Raw genomic sequence first — 18656 nt, 5'->3', positions numbered from 1 at the left:
CTACGCGCATAACAAAAAAAAAAGATTGGGTGCGTGGGATTTTTCTAATAATCCACAATGTAGAAAATTTAGCTCTAAAAAATAAAAACTATTTAAAGTAAATCTAACTATGTATGTATGTATATTATTTTGGGGTTCAGCTGCTTCAAATTACTCAGAAAACTTTGTGGTTTCTTTTGCCTTTATAGTTGATTTTAAAGCAAGAATATTTTGCCGGCAAATTCGGAGCAATTGGCAATTAAAGAGTTCGGGATGCCGGGATGAATATTCCTAGTCAGTAAGGTTGACTATTTGCCAAGTGCACATAACACTGTAGGTACGCTAAAATTACAAAAAAAAACGTAAAGACACTTAATCTTGGAACGTAGATTAAGGATCTGTATATCGTTTTTCTAGATGAAGTAATTTTCCCAGGACATATTCATTTTAAGTGTGTATTGCGAATGCAAAAATTCAAAATTTAAAATGGAAAATGTTACTCTTACGCCATGCAAGAGTACGGTCATATACAATGTGGCGTATGAGTAACATTATTTCCTAGCCCTATTTCATACTAAAAATACCAAGAAGTTGCAAGAATTTACAGGACTTTACCAAAAAGCGTTCCCATACTCGGTTCTCTGGCAAAGTAGGGGGAAAATGGGAGAGTAAAATCGGTAAATCTCTTTGTCAGAAGTTGCAAGATTTTACCCGAAGAATTTTTGCTGGTAAAATCTGGTAAAGTGTCAAACCATCAGCTGTTCAAATGATTTAAAATTTGAATAAGCAAAATCAAAAGTGCATCTACATTTTCACCTTCTTAAATATATCCCAGTGAAGAAATATCAAGTTTTGTAAGTATTTTTGTTAATTTTCTGGTGTATTTGAGCAAAATTTAGAAGATCGCCAAATGATAAAAAAAAACTGCTATGTAAATAAAAAATGCCGTCCACGGTGTATTTGACAGCTTTTACCCGAAAAGTGTTCTCGTGCTTTTTGGTTGTTCTCTCTTTCTCTGAGAGCAATTTGGCTTTTTGACAGTTTTACAGGTTTATACTCAGAATAAAGTCTGGACCGCAGTAAGTGCTACATATGCAAAAGGTAATCAGTTTTTCAAGGTTTTTTCTTTACAGCGGACGTCCCTCGGCAGGCAATGGCAAACCTACTAGTGTATTCCTGCCAAGAAAAAACAGCTTCTCATAAAGTTACAATCGCCGTTCAGAGTCGACGTAAAACTGTAAGGCATAAACAGCTCGTCCCCACCTTTGACCGCCCTGCTGTTCTCTGGTGGGGTATGGAGTTTCCAAAGTGGAGACATGATTCCAGGAAACTTTTAAACTGGGCCTCGAAATTGTTGCTGACATGCACTGGGAACGCTACCGCTGCACGCAAAGGGAGTTCAAGTTTTACCGCTGGGCTGGTAAAAGTCCCCAAAAAGACCAAAGCGCTGAGTTCAGTCAAGAGGCCTGATAGCTCCTTTGCGGAGACAAGGAAACTCATTCTCTTCGAAATCAATCCTGCTCCCACTTCAGAAGGGAGAGAGAGAAAGACTGATTATTAGAGCCAGAGAGTATAAGTAAAAAAAGTGGTTTCTTTCCAGAATTGTGGCGCATGAATATGACTTAAGATATGCAATGGAATGGCAAAATTTTCAAAACACACACGAAAATATAACCGCAAACGCTAAGATTTTTTAAGGTACTTTGACACTTCAAGGATATGATGAATTCAACAAATTATTAAAAAAATTCAGTGCAATATAGAATAACATATGTGTATAAAATAAAGGGAAAATTTTGCAGAATTGTAAACCAATAACTGTGTGGGTATTAAAAATGTCCTTTTAAAAAAATTTTTTATCCTGAACTAATAAAGTTTAAATGACAATTTCAGTACCTTGTCCGGCCTTGTGTACCAAAGTATTTTTTTGTTTTAATTTTACAGAACTTTATCTTTTATTTGATAGCCATATTGTTATACTACCTTGCACACAATTTTTAAATTTTTAAATAATTTTTTGAATTAATCATACCCTTGGAAATTCAAAGGAATTTTTGAAAAATCCTAAGATCACAGAAAAAAAACAAAAGCCTTTACTATACTCATACTTTCGTGCGTATTTTAATTTTTGTGCGGTGTAAAATTTATTGTCAGACGCTGGTGACTACATTTGTAGAGATGCCGCTTTTAAATCGATTAAATCGACGATCGATTGACCGAGCCCTTCCGATTTGATTTTTCGTCGATTTTTTAATTCCGATTCGAGAATCGACATTCGATTTTTCCTCAATTGATGCATATCGATCTACGGTTTACCGCCGAAAATCTATCGAATTTTAAAGAAATTTGAATTGGAGGCTGGTAAAAAAAAAAAATAAAGGCGCTTGATACTTCCAACCTTTCTAACTAAAGAGAGCAAATACCAAAGAATTCAATGACCTAAAATTCTTTCTCCTCCGACTAAAAGGCTTCTCAGGGAAGCCTCTTGGAAATTACTCTACATAAAATTATGGCTAATAATATAACAAAAACTCCATTAATCGGAATTCCAAGCTTTATAAAAATTTTGCACTCCTTAAATATTTTTTTTTGAAAAAATTTGAGTACGTATGCAGATTCGCAGCAAATATTTTCAAAAATGGGTAAATAAGAAGCGTAATAAAGAGTTAGCGAAAACAACAAAAAAAAATAAACACCGTCCCCATCAAACAAATCTACATACATATTACTTAAGCTCCATTGTATTATGCACTTTTTAAAATAGTGGTTATTTTGAAGTAAAATAAAAAAAATTCTCATTTGTGATCATAAAAAAATTCAAACAAATTTCAACATTTTCTTAAGTAGGGTTAATGATGAATTTTCACTAGGCATTAAATAACAAAAATTTAAATCACAATGTTGGGCATTACGGTCGTAAAAATAGTCATTAGTGTCATTCATGAAACATCTTAAAGTGGCCTTTTTGGTCGTGGGGAGGTATACTTGTAGCTTATGATGGAAAGTAATTACTTATGTAAGGGGTGTTATGGGTTTTCTGAACCGAAAGCTTTTTGGTTTTTCTGTTATGCCAAACTTCTTCCACAAGGCATTGAAATGACAAAAAGTGTATGCCATTTAAAAAAATGCCATGTGGAAATGAACTTAATGAATATTTTTTTAATGTAATGACACGATTTTTTCTTTTAATGTCCGACTTTGTCATTTATCATTTTAACCACTTAATGCCTTGTGGAAATCCAGCAGTACTATAGATTTAGTATATGTATGTATGTATGTACATATGTGTATACAAAGACAACTAAATTCCCAAATCAATTAATTTCCCTATTACCAGCTACTTATGTACATAATTCTAATTATTTACCTAACCGTAATCCAGAAACTATCATCAATGCGAAAAGCTTCCTATTTAGCTTTAATGCGATATCAAAACATCACAATCTATGCAACATGGTGCCATCGAAAAACGCATTAAAATGCGCACACTTTCAAAGTTGTATGCCTCATTGCTGTTCGACTCACATACACGCCGCCTCGCCACTTGCTTAATCGACACCAACTGTTACAGCATTGTCATAAATTTCAACGCCATTATTTGGCGGTAATGGAAAAGTGTGCAAATTTGAGTGGTAAGCTGAAAAAAGGCCAAATGAATGTTCACTCGTTCGATTATTGGCCAACACATGTGTGACCAAAGTGAAGTGAGGCATTCATTGGAAAGCTGGTGTGGTTCGCTTCTGTGCGCACAATTCGCACTTGCCACGCACAGGCACACACAAGCACATGGCGTCTCTTTGAAACCATTCCCTCTTTGCAACTTTGTGTTTACCCCACTCACCGCCACAAACAAATGCTTTTCAAATAACTATTAATGTGGCGGAAAAGTGTTGAAAATTTTAGGAGCAATGCATAGCTTGCAGTTTCCTGTTGCTTGCATACATACATACTTAAAAGTTCGTATATGTGCTCACATCCAAATACACTCACATTTTTTTATGCACATATGTATGTATGTACGCTTGGCGGTTGTGCTTTTTCTGCACAACTACGCTTCGATTTGGTTCGACTTCCGGTTGGCTAGGTGCAGAAGCGCATGAAAGTTTAATGTGACAGTAGTACGAAGTGTTGTTGGCAGATTAGCTTGCCCAAACCCAGAGTTAATGCGTTGCAGCATTGCCACTAAATTTTCATATAAATATATATGCGCATTTAGCAAAAATGGTGCGAAGGCTTAAAAGGATGTCGAACAGTTGTCCATTTGGGTGAGTGCATGGCATTTTACTTGCACCTATGTGTGTGTGTGTGTGTGTGTGTTCGAGTTCCGCTTTGTTGTTGCTTGCTGCGGCTGCTAAATACTTCCAACATATTTCCATTGATTATCTACGAGTACTTTTGTAGCCGAGAAAATATAGCGCTGGCAGTGCTGTCACAAATGGCACTCTGCTGGTTCTAAAAATACACATGTAGTTGGGTTAAGAGTGGTGCAGAGTTTAGCAAAGCAGTGGATAGTTCTGAAACTAGCGCATAGCAGTAGGAGTTGGTACTTTTTTTTTCTTCTACTTGCCACTTCTAATGCGAACTTTTTGAATGGGAAGTTGTGGCAACAGCTGCTTTGTTGAGTTGGAATGAGTTTCGTTAGTTGTTGGCGTTTTTTTTTGTTGTTGTGGCACAACAAGTTGTTCACTCGACGTGTTCGCATATTTTCTCCCCACTCCAATACACTTTATTTTGCTTTTAGTCTGATTATATTGCTTGAATGCTTAGTTGATTGGGTCGTCAGTTGCCTTTTTGAATTGGCTTACCGCAGCGGTTGTCAGCGCGATTGTAATCATCATCTCCATGACGTTGAAATGTTCCAAGCATTTCGTTATTAAATTTGCAATCAGAATTAACGAAACCGATAACCAAAGTTAACAGTACCAGAAATTGTCCTTTTAAAAGGAATAACTAGTTAAGAGAACTTCAATCCAACGCGTTCTTCAGCAGCGGTATGAAGCGATCGGGAGATATGGAGATGCTTCCATATGAACAATTTCTCGGCTAAATGTTGGGACTACAGCTTCTCGACGCTGAGCTTTCATCGGGCAACCTGGTGCACGCAGAGGTCCATTCTGAATTTAGCTCCAAAAGGGGTAGTGATCCGTGCCGATGTCTTTGAATCGAACGCACACCCAGACCACGCACCACGTCAACCGATTTCTATAATTCTTTTTTTAAGGAAAGTGGTTACCTCACAGGTGGTCCCATACTAATTTGGTTTAAATCCGATCATTGAATCATGAAGAAATTAACGATAATCTTAAATTTTTATATGTGAATTGAAGTCGGTTTTGTTTTTTGCTTAGAATTAAAGTTTTAGGTTTCAAGTCTCTAGCTCATCGGGAAGTTCGCTAAAAATTAACTCTAAGATTTGATTACACGCAATTGTAATTCAGTAAAAGCTTGCAATAAAAATGTAGTTTTTTCGACAAATCCATGTAGTATAAATTTATTGTTCATATATTTTTTTTTTATGTCGTAAGAAGCATATTTATGGTTAGCGTTGCCGATAAATGTATCTATTGTGATATCGATATATATACCGATATTCACGGTTATCGTTTCCGATATATTTATCGTTTTGTAATCGATGTATTAATCGGAATTATTATCAGAAAAATGCCTATCAATAATGACATCGTTTTAATTACATATGCTAATCGATACCAAAATAAATATCATCGATCGCCTAATAATGGCACTGAAGTTGGCACTCATCAAGTTGTTTGAAAAATAATCTACTTCACCTAATCTAAAAACCGTTTCCTTTTGACTTTTTCACCTAACCGCTCACAAACAACTGGTCGACTAACCGTTAATTTTCGATTTTTCGACTAGGTTTCTTTCAGTAGATATTGTTTTTTAAACTATGATTTTAATATTTATGCTTATCGGCAAAACCTGTTTAAGCGACTTATGCATTTCCCGCATAAACAAAGTGCAGCGAACACACTCACGCACTTGTGTTTAAAAGTAATTCGCTCGTTCTTAATTAGGTATGCATTTTTATGCAATTCCCAAATCTCTCTTCGCTAAACATAGTGAAGTGATAATTCGCTGTCCTTTCTAGCCATGGTTAACGCTAACCCAGCTTGGCTGTACTTTAAGCATCGCCCACACTCCACTCCCGGAGCTATTTGGCAATGGTAGCAAGTTACGGTTTACAAGCTACACAAGGGATCGACATGATGCATCCCTGAATAAATCCCAGCTCATTGCACATCCGCCTCCTACAGCTAGAGTATGACTCCTCCAATGGAGTCCCCCAATTGTTAAATGATAAAAAGGTCACAAATGTATGTAATGCGCTACCGCTTCTTCGGCCAGCCCGCATTTGCTCATTAAAAGGAACTTACTTTCCTATCACAGCTGCTTCGTTCCTCGCCCCCAAAGTCGTACTTTAAGTGCTAGCAACTTTTTATTCGGCTACATTTTTTATTCAGTTCCACTTATATCTTGCATTATTTGCTCATATTTCGCTTATTTACTCATTCAAAAGTGGATTCGCTACCACTTTAGTCATATCTCAGTCTATATCTTGCATGCAACTTCAACTCAAGTGCTTTCGGCGTTGTCTGATCTCTCGTATTACACTCCGAATAAAAAAGTAACAAAAAAAAAAAAAACTGGAGACAATTTTTTGCTCGTTATCGATGCATTCTCATTTCTCGCACGCCCAACTGCCTACCCGCACATTAATGGCAATTTTTGTGCAACTGCCGAAGCATAGCTTCCAACTACAACTCCAACTGTAACGTCCTTTCCTCACGCAACTCTAATGTTTGCTCACAAAAAATTCAATGTTTTCTGTATGTGTATGAGATATTTGATATCATACTGATTTTTCATCTTTTTCTGTCAACTTGGTGCTCCTTTTCGGCGTTGCACTTTGCACTCTTCAACAACTTAGCGCGACGCGTCCGCAGTTTGCTGGCTCTGCTTGTTGTCTTTCCTATTGCAGAGCGGGCGTAGATGCGTCAATTTGCTAAGCACTTCCCCCGCTTGCATGCGTATACTCACTTACCCGTACGTACTAGACTTTTAATAGTGGTACGAATTGCGTCTTTCATTGAATCGTGCTGGGATTTGCACGCTTGCTCCCACCAGTAGCTCTTCTATTTCCTTTCTTCTTGTACTTACTTTCACTCAGCTTTTGTGGTGCTGCGACATTTGCGCTCGACAAACCAAACAAAAAATGTATCATCAACTAAGTCGTATTAGAGGAAACGTACTTTGCTTTCTGCATCCTGCGACTGAGTGAGTTTTCTCTGATGGTTCATCGCCAGATTGGCTTGACTGACGCGGCGTGGCTTGAAGCGTAGTTAAGTGTAAGCGTGAAAGATGACATTTTTTAATGGTACACTTATTACCACTCCTCTCGAAGCTATCTCCACATTTGCCATGAATGCGCCAGCGTTGTATTTCACTGCTGCTTTCAAAACTTTGAACGTGTCCCAAAGAATATCATTAAAAGTGATAAAGTTTCATTTAATGTCCTATTAGCTCGCCAGTAAGACAGCATTGCACTTTTTGCTAATTTGATGGTCAACAAATAGAAAATTCAATGATGAAAATTCTGAATATGTAGATAGCAAAATTTCTGGAGTAATATAAGGACACATAAAAAGAGTTTAATGTGAGTTATCTTAATTGTATGTATTCGAAGAAGCAAAGAAAATGTCGACTCTCCTTCAGCTAGATGCGCCATTGGGATCAAAAACTAGTTTCCTGCTGAGATTGGATTTTTAAAACCACCAACTCATATAAGGAAAATATCCCACTCCAATGAATATTAATCCTTCTCTAAATGATGAGCTAAGATCCGCCACACAATACCACATCGAACTGTCCCAAGATCTTGGTCGCTCAGGGGGATCCCGCTTTTGTGGAATTACGGTCATGACAACCCCGTGGACCCTAGGAAAAGTTACTAAACTTGAAATAGTTTTGGTCTAGTGTTACCCTCAATATGTTTATGATTTCCATTGCTACGTTCTTGTCTGTTTTTTATACCCGAGCACATATGTGCACAGGGGTATTATAACTTTGTTCACATAACGGTTGTTTGTAACAGGCAAAACGAATCGAGATAGATATAGGCAAATGATCAGAATGAAAAGAGAAATCGATTAAGCGGTGACTGTCTGTCCGTCCGTCCGTCCGCCCGTCTGTCTGTGCACACGATAACTCGAGTAAAAATTTAGATATCTTAACGAAACTTTGTACGTGTACTTCTTTCGGGCGTAGGACGGATGGTATTGAAAATGGGCAAAATCGGACAATAACCACGCCTACCTCCCATATAACGGTAATNTGTAGCCACGCCCACTTATCGTTACTGCTGCACCAATTCTTCCACACTAGGCATAGTTGTTAGTCTTGCTACAGCATACTAAATGGCCGAAAATTTTTAAAATCGGACAATAACCACGCCTACCTCTCATATAACGGTAATTTGGAGAAATACGAAATCTTGGATAAATCAATAAATATTAAAGCTAATTTACTCAAAATTGATGCTTGCAACAATTCTTTACCAGGAAATACGTTTATGATAAAGTTTCGGAAAATGGGCGTGGCACCGCCCACTTATGATCACATATATGTATCTCGGTAACCGTTCTACCAATTTGTACCAAACTCGGTGTGTTTGTTGTGCTTGCCACATAAAAGCAAAACGTTGAAAATTATTGAAATCGGACTAAACTTGAGGCCGCTTTTCATATAACGGTAAATTTCAGAAATACTTGATACTTTAATATTTCGAAATTCAAGGACGCTAATTTACTCAAAATTGATACACTCCGGCTTACCGGTAGCTTTCGGAAAGGTGAATATCATTTATTTAATACTTGCGCCGGGTATTTAATGTTCGGCTCCGCCCGANTACTTTAATATTTCGAAATTCAAGGACGCTAATTTACTCAAAATTGATACACTCCGGCTTACCGGTAGCTTTCGGAAAGGTGAATATCATTTATTTAATACTTGCGCCGGGTATTTAATGTTCGGCTCCGCCCGAACTTAGACTTTCTTACTTGTTCCAGAAAAGTTTTAGTCAATATGGTAATTGCTTTTGCCGTTGGTATCGATGGGTAAAGAACCTTGACATCAAACGATACAAATTTCGCATCTTTGGATATGTTTAGCGATTGCATCCTTTCAATTAATTCGTTGTTTTCATAAATAATTGTGTATTCATTGGGTAGTTTCAGGTTTTAATTTAGCGACGATTTTAGATATTTCGATAGTCATAGTTATATCCTGGTGCGGATTTGTGGTTGACAAATGGTCTCATCGGATTTTCTGGTTTATTAATTTCATTGTATGTATATGCTTGCTTTGGATTTATTACTGGTTTTGCTTTATTGCCGCTTGGTAGTCATCGATTGGATCCTATATTGGTTTTGCCAGTTTTTCACCACTTTTTCCATGATAGCCGGCCTTATCCCGCCAAAAATGTGCGGAATGTTGGTTTCCAATTAGTTCTTCGTAGCTGGTTTATCATACTAAACCATTGACTTGACGTTCCCCAATTTGGAATCGATGTTCCGCCCGAAGAATGAACGAATTGCAAAGGCTTCAGAATAAAATTATTAAAAACATTCTACTTCTTCCCAAGCAGACCTCGTCCAGAAGCCTATATACTTGCAGACTGGATGTTAGTTTTCGTCACATAGAATTATCTCCTACACTATTGTATGTACAAAATTAGAATTAACTTATGATATTTTCTCACACGAAATGTATTATTTTTTGGGGAAATGGGTTTATTGAAAGCATAAATAAAGGGGGAAAAGAAGTCTAGCGGAGACAAGTCATAGAACCTAGGAGCTCAAAGTTCGTCCCAATAAAGTGATGGCTTCACGCGGTGTATGGCTTGTTGCACCATTCTGCTGGAATAATTTGGCACTTAGGCGATTGATATCGACATGGGAAACCAAAAGTCGGAAATTTGGGAAATAAGTTTCCACGATTTGTAAACATTCTTCCAATATAATAGCCTATTTACACCAAAAGCACCAGCAGTTAAGAGCTGTGATAAGTACCAAGTTTTTTTTTTAACGTTGGATGATTGGCAATGTTTATTTCTTACTTTTTGCTTTCCTCTTTTCGTTTGCTTATATATATGTACTTAATATGATGAGTTACCCCGTTCGAGTGATAATCTCGTTTTTCCAATGGGTATAAACTGCAGTTAAGGCTTGGTGGAACTGCCCTATAAGTTTTTGCATGGTAATTTGCCAAACGAATTTCTAGAATGGAGACTAAGGTATGAAGAAAACTCAATATATATGTACATGGTCAGAGACCCGCAGCCGATAATAAATTATAGTTATCTTACATTAAGTCTCAATAAGGGATGGGCGATGGTAATAAATCATCGGTGATGACATGGGAGGATCAACATAAATTCTCGGTTTTCGTCGACCGACAATCATCGATTTTACACAAAATCGATCATCATATATTTTATTTTACTATTTACCTTCACCTTTTTTATGAATTATGGTGTTACATATTTACATACATACGTACAAACACGTTCAGGTATATCGTCCCCTGAAATGCAAAAGTCGTAACTACATTTCGTCGTCTAAAGTACAAAACCACGTATGTATCGTCATTCTGCAAAACTGCGTAACTAACATTTGCTGCCAAAAATTGGATTTGCTCACACAAGCTCTTGGCTCAATCCTTATCCATTCGTTCTGAAATATATGTACTAGCCAAAAATGCGATTGCTTTATACAACAAAAAAACATTTTTGAAATATGAGTGTTTTTATTTTCTAGAAATAATTTATGCAAACTCACATACGTGGCTTTGCATTATCTTGATATGCGGTTTTGTACTTTAAACGACGATATGTATGTACATATGTATGTATGAACAATGAATATCTCGAATCATCGATGCTTCGATTATGTGTGCAAGTTATCGATGTGCCGAAGTTCTGGATAGTCCGCAATCGATTAAAAAATATCGATAATTTACATCTTATCATCGATAACATTGAATATCGATGAATTCCGTGAATCTCTAGTCCAAATGCAATTGCATGTCTACTTGCTATTAATTCACACATTCAAAAATATGTATGTGTGTATACAAATTACTTACTGCTCTATAAAAAAATGAATGTAAATTTAATCAAGCCGTTTTGTAGTTGACGAACGACCACAACCGGTTTGAGTGTAGGTAAACGTTTCAGGCACGCGCTAGAATTATGGAAATGAGAGGCAACGTACGTGCTACAATATGTACATAAGTACATACATTACACTGCATCACTCCCCATAAAAAAAAAAATAAAAAATCGGCACTGTTTTTCATTGGAATTATAAAATCTATTATATTTTAAGACTTCCACCAAAATATTTCGGAAAAATATTAAGATTTAAGCGAGCTGTACCGCTTTCAAAATACCTCCAAAAATGGAGTTGTTTATAAATAAAAGATGTAAAGATGTTTTTTGAAAAATGAAAAAAATTTATATAAAAAAAAATAAAATTAAATTTTGAACGGAATCGTAATAATAAGATTTTTGATGCTGCATAAATAAAAATAGTGGGATAATACCTTTCTACCGAGATCCTACAAGTCTAAATCAGAATAGTTTTGGCGCAGTTACTTAAGTTTTTTGTAAATCAATCTTTGAAAAAGGTAAAAAAAACAGCATCAAAAATCTCATTATAATGATTCCGTTGAAAAGATTTTTAAATATTTTTATGGAGATTTTTTTTTAAGCCTAATCTATATTGTCATCTGAGGGGACTTTCTTCAAAAACTTCTTTAAGGAATTTTCAAATCAGTTCAGCTCGCTTAAATCTTAATATTTTTCCGAAATATTTTGGTAGACGTCTTAAAATATAATAAATTGTGTAATCCCGGCGGAAAAACCGCAACTTTTTTTTGTGATGCAGTCTAATGTACACATCTATGTAAATGTATGTATGTATGTGTATGTGTATGCACATATGTATGAGATCTGATTGAAAAGTATTTGAAATTAGTTTTCCAATTGCAATTGACATGCAACAAATGAATAAATTTGCATACCAGCATGCATACATATGCATGAATTTAATAAAAAAAGAAATAACTGAAACTAGTAAAATGATATTGAATAATTTTAGACTTCACAAGGAAATACTAAAAAACTATGCACATAAATAAAATTATTTGTCAGCATTTTGCCATCATGCTAATTGATTCAATTTTCTTTATTGTGCATTTTCATAATTTGCATTAAGCGATGTGCGTGACAATAGCTGCGGCAATAACACCAACAAAAAATGCCAATTGTAACCGCAATCAGTGTTGTGGGTACGAATCAACAACAACAACCAAACCAACACATTAGCATAGGCAATTAAACTTGACCCAAAGCCAATGCTAATGCAGTGAATCTGCTAAAACGCTAAAACATGTTCTTTAGCACACGCTTGTTGTACTTGTAATACCGCTTGTCGAGATGTGTCTGGCTTGTTATTATACGTAGTATGTATGTACGCCTCATTTACAACGACGCAAACATGCTTAAACACCGGCAAATATGTACTTAAATATGTATTTATACGACATCATGTACATTATGCCACCCTAGCCGGTGGGACTGGTTTTTGCGCCACACTACGCCGCTGTTGCGTTGCGACAACAATGCCACACAAGTTCTAGGTAAACATTATGTCTGAGTCATATTTAGACATACAAGAAGTAAATATAAAGAAAAAGCAAAAACCAAACAAAGAATACTCAACTGACAGATCTTGGCGGGGGACTATTGAGTACAGAGTCTGCAGATTTGGCGTTTTCGCGTCAATTTTTTCCCTTCAAATAAATTTTTCCCAATTATAAAAATATACAAAACTTAGTTTTCCGCGATAATTTTACAGAAGAGGCTAATGAACTGCTTGATAAACTTGACTTAAGAAGCATATTAAAAGACTCAAAAATGTTTAATCACCCTAATCGAAGAACATTTGAAACGATTACCTAGTCAAGTAAATACTTTTAAAAGAAGCTTTGATTTTGTCACCAGAAAAGTGTGTGAATTACAATTATCAAGGTTGAATAGCTCAATATACGACAACAACAGAAATGTAAATCATTCAGACACTATAGGTGATTTTGAAGAAATTGTGGAAAAGCTGATCTCGCCTTATTATAGGTTTTTATTCAAATTTTAGCGCCGGGCTCTTAAAATCGGATTGTGCGATTAATCAATTAATACGAGTTATAATAAATTTAATAACTGCGCAGTCCTGTTGCAAAATGTGTTGAAACAAATATTTTTAAAAAGTATGCGTATTTTTAAAGTAAATTGTGTGTACATCACTATTATATAAGTGATTTGTGTTATTCATTTTTACCCCTCGGAAGGTACTATATTCGTTTTTGGCTTTAAAAACTATATTATAACAAGATCTCATTTTTAAAATAAAATATTTGTTAAATCTATTTCATGAATTTTATTAAAAAAATATCGGCGATTTTTGGTGACTTTTGGTGATTTTTGTTAGAAATTGCGCTTTTGTTAAACGATCTGGACACCCTGAATGAGTAGTTTGCACAAATCGATCAAGAGTTTGCTCAAGCTAATGAGAAAAGGTGGAGAATAGTCAATATGATCGCGCTCCCACTCTATTACTCTCTCCCTCTTTCCTTATCTCTCTCCTATTTTCTCTCGCGCTCTCATTTGGCTGATTTTTACCTCTCGGGAGCAGTGATGGAAAAGCAGGCACAATATTTCCATTCTTGGCACTTTCATTCTCAGAGGCACTTTTGGCGAAATTCTGATATTTTGGCACAATCGTAAATTATAGAAACATGGCTTAATATGCCAATATGTAAAAAAAAAATCACATGGATTAAAAACTTACAAAAAGGGGGAAAATTGAAAGCACTAAAAAATTAAAATAAGGTCCGCGAGAAATATTGTGGCAGCTTCTAAGTTTGCGGTCTAATAGTCCATTTAATAAAATTGCAAGAATCTGCAAAATCCCGTGATTTTTGATAATTTTTTTTTCTGACGGTGTCATATGTTTTCAACCGTTTAAAAAACTGTCGAGCACACTTAATATGAAAAAAAAAAACATAAATTGTAAACTTGGAATCTCTCTAAAAATTCATAATTAAAGGTTTGTTGTGCGAAAAGCTGCTGAATTTTTATAGTTTTTGTACAAAGTTTGAAATGTAAATTTTTGAACATATATGCTCTGTGTTAAATTTCTTATAAGTTGGACTTTTATATAAAATCAATAAAAACTAAAACTGGTCAAATAGTCTCACAGTATGTATGTGTGAACGTGTCACAAAGAACGAAATTTTAGTTTTATGACACTTTGATCTTTTCGGCACTATTTTTGAAGACCATAAGGCTCATTTTGAAATTTTGAATGGTACTTTGCGAACCCCCTTAATATACTTTTTAGGCGTTTAAAGTTTACGACATACAACAATACGACACTTACGACACCGTTGTGAAACCCTAAAATGTACTTTTATTTAGATAATTATTTTGACCGCGATAGACCTACACCACGACTGTCGTTATGGCCATATTAGATTTATTTCTATTTTCTAGCGACAGATAAGGTTCCTCCAATTCTTGTATGTCAAACTCATTAAAATTCATGTCTCTATCGACAAAGCGTTTAGATAATAACAAATTGGGAGCTGTGGGCCGTGGCCCGTCGTTTCCAATGTGTTTCAAGCTTTAGACTGAGCTAGGTATGCTTATGGATAGCTATATTTGATTTCAGTCGGAAGAACAGTGCTACTTGTTTTGTAAATATTTTCGAAGAAAACTACGAACTTCAAAAATAAGCTTGAAAAGCTCCTGGGAGCTATTCACTATGGAATGAAACTACCAAATGCTTCATGTAATATTTGAACGTAATACAAATACGAGTAATTTCATACGCCGATTGAGATCACCGCAGTAGATATCGTAAGAGTTTTCTCGCCTCCAGCATCTCGGATCAATTTCATATATTTTGCATTCTAAGGCAACTAAAATACGTTACCTGTCGAAAAATTTAATATTAAGAAGATTTGCTCTTTGACAGTTTATTTTTATTTTATCCTCCCATTCGGCTTTGTTTACTTTTAAATCTGTTAAAATGTTTAAATCTCATCGCCGCCGGTAACGCGAAATCTTGTATTTTCTCATTCTTGTTATCATATTCTGTTTAGTGTTGGACAATTTTTGCTCCCAAAATTAAGAAACTTAAAAAAATATGTCGAGCAAAAATTAAACTACTCCAAAACGCGAATGTGTGGTAGACTTCAGACCTTGTGTGGTAGAAGTGGTAGATACTCAAGAAAGTGGTAGTTCTACTACAATGTGGCAGGAGTCCGATGACTGACTGCCTGAAATTTATAATTAAAAAAAAAAAAAAAAACACAGATGATTCTCTTGGCAGCCTTCAGTTTACAAATGTGATTTTCGTCTTCATACCACTGTGCGACTAAGCGAACCTAATGTGTTCAACACAATCACACCGCAGGCTCTCATCTTCTATACACCTTTTCATTCTCTTTCTACTGTTTCTTGTTCTCTTCACACTCAATTATTTTGGCATTAAAATTGCTCAATGCTCGCGCTCACTTTGTGCGCTTTGACAGTTCACTAATTTAGCCAGTTTTACTAGAGCTGTCAAACTATCGATAGTCAAGTCCATCGATGTTTTACGATAGTCTTAAGGGTGACTATCGATACTATCGATAGTATCGTCGATAGTTTGACAGCTCTAAGTTTTACATATCTTGTCGGCAGCTAATGTACAAATTAATTAATTGATTGAGTTGTAATCTTTTCATTTTATGTATCTGCGCGTATTTGTTTCACCAAGTCGACGCGTTACTTTTGTTTTAATTTCTTTTCCCTATGCTCGTAGGAGTGCGTAAATACTTAAGTAGTTAGTGATATTTTAAGGTGGCGCGTGTGAAAAAGCTGAAAAGATCGTGTGACGTGTGCTCCAGTAAACGCTTGACCGGTGAAAAACTTGTGCTGTGTTGGAATTTCATGTGTGGCGTATTGTGAAAGTAGCAGAATCTGGGGAAAACAATATTAAAATCTGGATAAAGCTTAAAATAACTATGTGAGTGATAAACGAATAGTTTTACATATCTATGTACATACATACATTTTAGGGATTAAATTCATCTTTAAATTTCTGTTTACTGACTGGCTGAAAATTTCTGCTGTGATTACATACATATGTATACATATGTATTTGCTTATATTAGCATAGCGCCGCTCTCTTAGCACATTAATATGCATATGGACAGTGTTGCCGCCGCTTAAAGAACTTTCTAACCAAGATTAGACGAAAAAGTTACCAAATATAAGGAAAAATAACCAACTTTTTACTAGATTAACAATTCAGGTCATCACTAATTCTTTTATATAATACGTATAGAAAAAGTTTACAAACCAAAGAAAATCAATTTTTATTTGCATTTTTGAAAAGTAAATCCTTTTAAGGCTGAAATATGTAAATACATATTTTAGAAAATCAGTCTTCCCGTACTAGATGCATGTGTATGAATGTTAAAATCTTCGAAAACATTACCAGACTCTAAATGACGTTTTTAAATAAGTGCATAGGTACATAGTTTCCAACTTCTTTGCAAGAATCAATGAACATTGTAGGTATAAATTTTAAGACTAAGACTAAACAACTAAAAATTGGATTTACTGAACTATCTTAATTAAAGTCCTGTATGCAGCTCTCAAGAAAACGCTCAAGAAAGAATTGCCATTATTTCGCGTGTGTGCCCAAGGAATTTTGACATTTTTGATACTTCACAGCCTGTTGCCTCACTCTTTCCTCAAGAAATAATGGAACGGGCATATATTTCTGTTGCAAACCTGGGTTGCCTTGTGCTCTTTTTTCACAAAAAACATTAGAAAACCGTAGTAGAAAGCGTAGTAAATTTCTTAAGAACTGCGAACTGCCTTAAGGAAATTTGACTCAAGAAAATTTCTTAGCCGTTTCTTTACGTCATTTTATATGGAGTTTTTGCTTTTCTTGAGAGCTGCATACAGGCCTTAATAAAGTAAGCTAACTTAAATTAATAAAGTAAGCAGTAATCGAAAAAGAATAACCAAATACCTTTTTTATTGCACATACATCGACAGGCGTAGCTGGCCTATGTCAATTAAAAACTACAGTAAATATTAAAAAATAACCACACAGCCAAGAAAAAAATAACCAAAATTGGTTAAAAGTAACCAAAACGGCAACACTGCATATGGATGTCCATACATATGTACATGCATGTGTAATAATACCCAGCAAAAAATCGGTAATCGCTTTTAGTGGTAACGTGTAGTAACGTGGTGTAGATACTCGAAAAATTAATTTTTTTTTTCAGCTAATACCCCGAATCGATACTACCATAGTCGAGGATATGACATGTAGATTACAGTCCCGATATGAGTCGGTTTCGTAGGATAATCTGAACTTTGCCCCCTGTGCGACATGCCTTAACCGTCTCCAATCGGGACCAACATTTATGTGATATCTTTAACTATAATGGAATCGACATAGGGGTTGAGGCTTGAGAAATCTGATGTAAAAATTTGGTTCTTACATTTAAGGACGACCCTAAAGTACATGTGTACATACATACATATATACATAAATACATATTTACTCAGTTGGCTGCCACCGTTTATTTATTTATGCCTATTTACAGCTCAGTTTTCTTAGCTTGGCTTTTGTTAGCGTGGCAATCTAGCACGACCATGATCTTCACAAGTCAACACGATCGCTTTCAATGCTATCACTATAAAAAAAATTGTACATATCAACATACGTATGTATGTAGGCACATCTTAATTAGATTAGTTATGAAAATACGCGGTGTTCTTTCCCTATATCGCGCCCCAAATATTCACAAACAACTTTTATTTATTTTTATTTTATTTAATTAGTAATTTTATTTTTACCGCAGTGAATTATAGGATTTAGGACTGTTATTTCTAATCCAACTAAAAGCACGTGAAGTGAAAGTTTATAGCTACCATCTTGTCTAGACTATTGGTTAGCACACAAATTTATTGGTATAATAAATTAGAGACCTTTACGACTTTGTTGTCAATCAATAGACGGCCAGCCATTCATGCTTGAGATCCATTTGATAAATTATAGTTATTTGAGATGCATGCATATGTATGTACATGCATATATAGGCGGGTATGTCTGTATGTACATTTGTGTGCTGTATAAATTTTAATTTCTCATTGCATTGGCGTGAGCACAAAAATAGCAAAAAATTGATTTAAAATTCCCATCAGTGATGCCAGACATTCTCTGTCAACCCCTAATTAGGCCCATGGGGTCAAGGCCATTTCAAGTTGAAAAAAAAAATGTCTTGGAGTGCTTGGAGCGAGCTCGCGCTCTTTCTAGCTTCCAACTCCCCGCGTGGTACGTAAATAAGTCACTGCAAGAACATCGGCGTGTACGCATGTAACATTTTTTTGGGGAGGTAAGTTTTAATTTTTATACCCGAGCGCACTTGTGCACAAGGGTATATTAATTTTGTTCACATAACGGTTGTTTGTAACAGCCAAAACGAATCGAGATAGATATAGACAAATGTATACATAAATGATCAGG

The 18656-nt window shown here is 35.5% G+C and overlaps 1 protein-coding gene across 2 annotated transcripts in view; it reads left to right on the top strand.

Moving 5' to 3' along the window:
- The window catches only part of SPoCk (secretory pathway calcium atpase), a 148259-nt gene that overhangs the window by 81604 nt on the left and 47999 nt on the right, over positions 1-18656 (top strand). The window contains exon 1 of one of the 2 annotated variants that reach the window (XM_017635479.1): positions 16048-16130. The exons of the other annotated variant lie outside the window; for it this stretch is intronic. The gene's annotated coding sequence lies outside the window, so the exon portion shown is untranslated. Of the gene's footprint in view, positions 1-16047; positions 16131-18656 lie in introns of those variants that run through there. 2 annotated transcript variants of the gene reach the window in all.

This window comes from Rhagoletis zephyria, unplaced genomic scaffold (assembly GCF_001687245.7).
Source record: "Rhagoletis zephyria isolate East Lansing unplaced genomic scaffold, Rhagoletis_zephyria_1.1 Rzeph_scaffold_00122, whole genome shotgun sequence".
NCBI lineage: Eukaryota > Metazoa > Arthropoda > Insecta > Diptera > Tephritidae > Rhagoletis > Rhagoletis zephyria.
The sequence above is the reverse complement of the archived record's forward strand: the minus strand, read 5'-3'. Positions and strand labels throughout refer to the sequence as shown.